This window comes from Anabrus simplex, chromosome 1 (assembly GCF_040414725.1).
Source record: "Anabrus simplex isolate iqAnaSimp1 chromosome 1, ASM4041472v1, whole genome shotgun sequence".
NCBI classification, from domain to species: domain Eukaryota; kingdom Metazoa; phylum Arthropoda; class Insecta; order Orthoptera; family Tettigoniidae; genus Anabrus; species Anabrus simplex.
In genome coordinates this window covers 1,435,843,548-1,435,849,547 of record NC_090265.1, presented here as the reverse complement: position 1 = coordinate 1,435,849,547, position 6,000 = coordinate 1,435,843,548, and the positions used below count along the sequence as shown (strand labels likewise).

Genomic DNA, 6,000 nt, shown 5'->3' with positions numbered 1-6,000 from the left:
TGTCGGGACACCGTCACTAGCATGTCGAACCGTCATTCTCTTTGCCCGTATCAACATTGGACAACAGATTGCCTCCTCCACTATCTCCACCGCACCGAAGTCCATCTTTACCACCACGGCTGCCATTGAGGTATGGGTATGGGTTCCACAATATACCCTGTGGAACTGGGTCCTCACATGAACATGGCAATCCTGTCACTCCGGCCTACTGAAGTGAAGGATGTCCACCCCCGCAGAGTGGATGCGCCAGACAAGAATTACTTAGAAATATTTGGTCAAAATACAGTACATTTTCTACAACGGCTGCTAAAGCAATGCTCGTCGACTGCTACGGTACAGTTGAATACCAGTTGCTCCTCTGCATTCAAGAAAGTGGGTTGATTCAGGCTTAGGCTAGCAGCATTAGGCGTCTTTAAACGCGATAAATCTGCATCACCGGCTTCTAACACGTTCGACACTTTTGCGTATAAGGAATTCTGACAACTTGACGTCTCTGTTAAGGTCTATAGCAATTTAATTAATGTTAATTTAATAATAATAATAATAATAATAATAATAATAATAATAATAATATATTAAATGCTCTTCCAAAGAAAAGCAGCTCGATTTGTTCTGGGCGATTTCCGACAAAAGAGTAGCGTTACAAAAATGTTGCAAGGTTTGGGCTGGGAAGACTTGGTAGAAAGGAGACGAGCTGCTCGACTAAGTGGTATGTTCCAGGCTGTCAATGGAGAGATGGCGTGGGAGGACATCAGTAGACGAATAAGTTTGGATGGTGTCTTTAAAAGTAGGAAAGATCACAATATGAAGACAAAGTTGGAATTCAAGAGGACAAATTGGGGCAAATATTCGTTTATAGGAAGGGGAGTTAGGGATTGGAATAACTTACCAAGGGAGATGTTCAATAAATCTCCAATTTCTTTGTAATCATTTAGGAAAAGGCTAGGAAAACAACAGATAGGGAATCTGCCACCTGGGCGACTGCCCTAAATGCAGATCAGTAGTGATTGAGTGATTGATTGATTGAGTGATTGATACTGTTGGCCTTTACGAAGGTCTGGATGATTTAACTCTGCTGTGGTAATTGGTTCTTAATTGGTGCTGTCAATTTAATGATTTGTCTGGGAACCTAGAGAATAAGAATGTACTGAGAAATTATTGGGATAAGAAAAAATTAATAGGAACATTGTTGATGAAGATGTGTAACTAACACTGCCGATCCTTTAACGGAATATATGACATGATTTTTTAACATTTAATTTTTAATCCTTTGACCGATGTCAGTGCATCGATGAGTAGTACTGAATCACAGAACTCATCTACCTATAAGTCTCAGTGTAGAACTCTTACTGCCTCTCGACCTCCGCCAGTGAGCATTTTGATATTAAAAATTATATTGAAACCTGATTCACTCTTATTATCCTCTCCTAGCTAGTACCGAGCAGTTTCCAATATTGCCGTCTGCAATAAAATGACATTTATTCAGCTGCCATCGGCATTCATCTCTCGTCTATTGAACAAACGGAACACAATTTTCAGAACTAAAGCATAGAAGTACTGTACATGACGTTGCATTTCAAATACTAGAAATAATCATAAATTCTTACATAGTTCAGATGATATAAGACCGAATTTTTAACATTTGTAGTAAGAATGATTTTGCATCTTCTCTCAAGAGTTTTCTTTTGCTAGTGTTTTAACGTCACACTAACACACAGAAGGTTCTCGGCTACCCAAAGACTGGGAAGGTATCCCTAATTAAGGTACTGTTCAATTCATTCGTCTTGTGTGAAATGGGAAGGAAACGTTAAACCTTCTTGTAGGCTGTCAATGGTGGGATTGGAACCCACCACCTCCCAAATGCATGCTCACAACTATGCGAACCGAAATGTGTACCCAGCTTGCTCGGTTTCCGAACAAATACGTGGACTAATGAAAATAAGACCACTTCAGTGTAGTTTTATTGGTTAGGAAGTAATTTTGATGAAACACGTTTAACTGACTCTTCGTCTTTCATCAACCTGTGCTCCAACGAAGGAAATTGTTTTCTGTAAGAACTGTATTGAAGCTAACATATTTCTTTATTCTTGTCGTCACTATATAATGGCCCTCACCCCGTACTGAGGGAAACATCCGTTTTCTACGGCCGGATACTCTCCCTGGGGAAAATGTATGAGGAATATGTATTTAGTATTGCATTTTTCTGTGGTATTGAGTAGCGTGGTATGTTATGATAATTTAAAGAGGTTTATATTAAGATGAGCACAAAAACCAATCCTCGGGTCGGAGGAATGAACCAGACGAAGCAAAAATGCCCGATCCAGCCCAGTATCAAACTAGGGACACTTTGAAGTGAAGGCCGATGTACCGACGCCAGAACTTTGGACTTACAAAGCATATTTTGTGTTTATTAATACAATGTACACATCTTTCCATAATATACTACACAGGAGTGTTTCATGTCTAGCATAGTACTGAAGATGGGCAAACCAGACAGCGAAAATAGTGTTCATAAAGTCCAAACTACTCAATCAGTTTCACCGCGGTCGTGTACAAAAGTTACGAACACAGTGAATGCAATACTTTCGTTATAATACATTATCAGGGTGAGAAATAGACATCCTAACAGTAAGCCTGGAATCTCACACAATCTAGCTAGGTATGTTATGAAGTGAAAGAAAAAAGCCATCTCCATTCAGATAATGGAGATATTTTGAGGAGTGGAAGGTAAACACAGCACATAATGGAGTAGAGTGGTCAGTTCTAAACCTGGCCACATTTGACCCAAGGAATTAAGCTGGTACACATTCTTGGTGAAGTCTGAGTGAACCGTGCTTCCAATCCGCCACTCAGTTCCATCTCACTGTCACTACCCCACAACTGCTTGCCACACACACTTTGGATGCTGGATTTTCACTCTCGCTCTCCTTGGCCGTCTTGACTCCGTTCCGTTAGCCTTGCTGATGGCAAGTTTAGTGCCAACACTAGTCCACTAAGCAACAAAACATTTGACCTTAAACTACCCTATTAACTCGGCCTCCAAGTTAGTGGATTGTAAGAGAACGCCACGACTCCCACCCTAACGCCTCATAATTTCGAATAAGTAAACAATTAACTCTGTATATAGATTTAGGAATAAGATTTTTATAAGTATTAGACTGTTCCAAATAATGTGGTATTGAGTCCCGAGTGCTGAACAGCTCCTTTTAACCTTTCTGCTTGTGTACGAATATTTTCACACCTGCTATTTGTTCATTTCAGGAGACGCCATGCTGCTGAAACCCCTGCTGTTGTTGGTTTGCGTGACTTCCCTGTCTCTCGCTAAGGTAATTAATTTATTTATTTACAAGCACTTCATGTCAAAGGCATTGTCGTTGGTGCCGAATCTCAATTTACTTAAGAGAACTTCAAACAACGTCTGTCTCACTCTCGCAACGTATGTCACAATTTCGACTGACTTCGGCATTTAATTCATATTCAAGAAAATCACGAGAGGTGAATTCGTGACGTTGTCGCAAAGGCAGTTAAGGTTCTATTAGTAGCCAGTTCATTTAAGAAAGAAACTAACCATATACAGTGTATTCTCAGAAACCTGAAGTCAGAGTGAAACTATTGGCTCCTTTGTACTGAAATGAAATGAATAAAGAGAGTCCATATATACCACTGGCTACTGGTCTAGTGGTTGAAAAGAAAAGTGCCCATCTATCTACAGGTCCTGCCAAAAGTTTAAGGACACGTACAAATGTCATTAATATGATTCCTACCCTTAAACATTTAATCTCAGGCACACAACATTTTACAGAGAACTATGACGCATTTAAAGGAACATTTCGTCGCTGCCGGGACAAAACCTCATTTGTGAAATATTTTAGCTTAGAACTTTGGCTGGTAAAGCTCTGTCATCTAAGGTGCAATGTTGTTCGAATAACGTCAAGGCATTCTCGCTCTTCATAATGTATGTGCTGCGGTTCAGTATATCTCCAAAAATATTATCACATAGGAGGTTTTGTCCCTGCAGCGACGATTTGCTGAAACATTCATCAAAATACCAGTCTTTGTTTTGAAGTTATTACATTTTACTTCTATAATAATTAGAAAGAAAATAACTGCTTTTTAATACTTGAGGAGATCTGGATACTAAAATGTGGGGATTACATTAATAATCTTTGTTAAGGAGAAATATAGGTACTTGTAGAATATTTATTAAAGTAATATAGCAACAGAATATCGTCGTTGCTGGGACGAAACCTCCTATGTGTTAATATTTTGGAGGTATACTGACCCGCAGCACATGAAGAGCGAGAATGCCTTGACAACTGTCACACGATATTGCACCTTAGATGACAGAACCTTACCGGCCAAAGTTCTAAGCTAAAATATTTTACATAGTAGGTTTCATCCCGGCAACGACGATATGTTTCCATTAAAATAATTCCCCGTTTTAGAGCTCGCAATAGAACCACAGAAAGTGATCATAAAGAAAACATTCCTTGACTTGGGCTGGATAGGAAACCCCTCAAGTTACCGAGATCGTTTGTGTGTTACGTTATAGTGTGGGTAATAACAGGCTCACAAAGAAAATTTTAAACTTACTGTTATCAGTGGAAAATCACAATAATGGGCTAAAACAAATCAGTGAAGACCTAAATGAAATTACATTAATTAAGAAACCATTCAAGATAGAATAAAATTCAGAACCGTAATTCACAAACACAAATTTTCTGCAAGGCTCACCTGACTGAATACAAGATTGGCTGAATAACGCACAAATACACACAGCGAGAGGATGAAGAGATATTGGTAAGATAAGAAGAAAAAACCAAGAAACGTGCTAATAAGTTCAAACACGCTCTTTATTTGGGCATGAGGAATCAAGAAAGAAAGAGTGATAATTTAATAAAAAATATCAGCAAATGTTCCTTTAAATATTTTCTAGTTCCCTGTAAAAACATCGTATGCCTGAGACCAACTGTTTAAAGACAGTAATCACGTTCATGATATTTGCAGGTGTCCTCTTAAACTTTTGGTATGATTTGTACATAAACATGAATATTTCTTTGTCTGTCTCGAAAGGAGTCAAGAACTACTGTATCGATTCACTGAAAATTTCACAATTTATTCTTATTACTCCTGAGGCGTTTCAGGAAGTGTTTTGAACGAAATCCATAGGTAGTTTCTATGATGAGAAATTTTATGTAATTAATTTAATTACAAAGTTGCACTAAGATTGGATCGACCGCCGTGGAAAAAACTGTGACTTACTCTGTATCATGATAGTCCGGTAAGAAATGTTGTATATAGGCGGATGGGAATACGCCGCCATGTTTTATGAAGTACCTTTCTTGCTAGGAGGTTCATGACCGTGGCTGTATATAGCGGGATGGGAATACGCCGCCATGTTTTATGAAGTATCTTCCCACATCTCCTCCTAAAGCACTGGAGAAATTTCAACCAAACTTAGTACACTTATGACTTACTATCTGGAGATAAACACTGTGGGGGTAAGCTTCCTCCAGCATCACTAAGGGTGGGAATATGAAGGAGGTGGCATATAAAAGTAATAAAAAATAGTGTCGATTCCATAGTTTTCGTGGTCACTGAGGTGAATAGTGACACTCTGTGTGTTGTTCAAGTTTAGCCCCGTCAGCATAGGACGCGTGTGGGGGGGGGGGACGCTTGAGAATAAAATGTCCAAAAATGACCGAAATTATGGATGTTTGTGTGTATGTTCCAGCATAGCTTCAACCAAATTTAGTACATATGACTCATTATCGGAAGGAAAAATACGGTAGGGGTAAGACATCACTAGCAGCCCTAGGAGTGGGGGTGGACAGGGGTGAAATATACAAATAATAGAAAACGATCAATATTCCTGCATAATACATAGTTTTCAGGGTCGCTGAGATGAATCGTGTCACTCTGGATGTCCAAGTTCATCCACCATCGGCATGGAGGGTGATAATGGATGAAAAAAAAGAAATTTCCATAGTGACTGAGATT

General features: G+C 39.1%; 1 protein-coding gene across 1 annotated transcript in view; it reads left to right on the top strand.

Annotated features, from left to right (window-relative positions):
- Nucleotides 1–3,290: 3,290 nt before the first annotated feature.
- The window catches only part of LOC136860311 (follistatin-related protein 5), a 707,690-nt gene continuing 704,980 nt past the window's right edge, over nt 3,291–6,000 (top strand). Inside the window, exon 1 of the mRNA XM_067138749.2 lies at nt 3,291–3,326. The gene's annotated coding sequence lies outside the window, so the exon portion shown is untranslated. The remainder of the gene's footprint in view (nt 3,327–6,000) is intronic.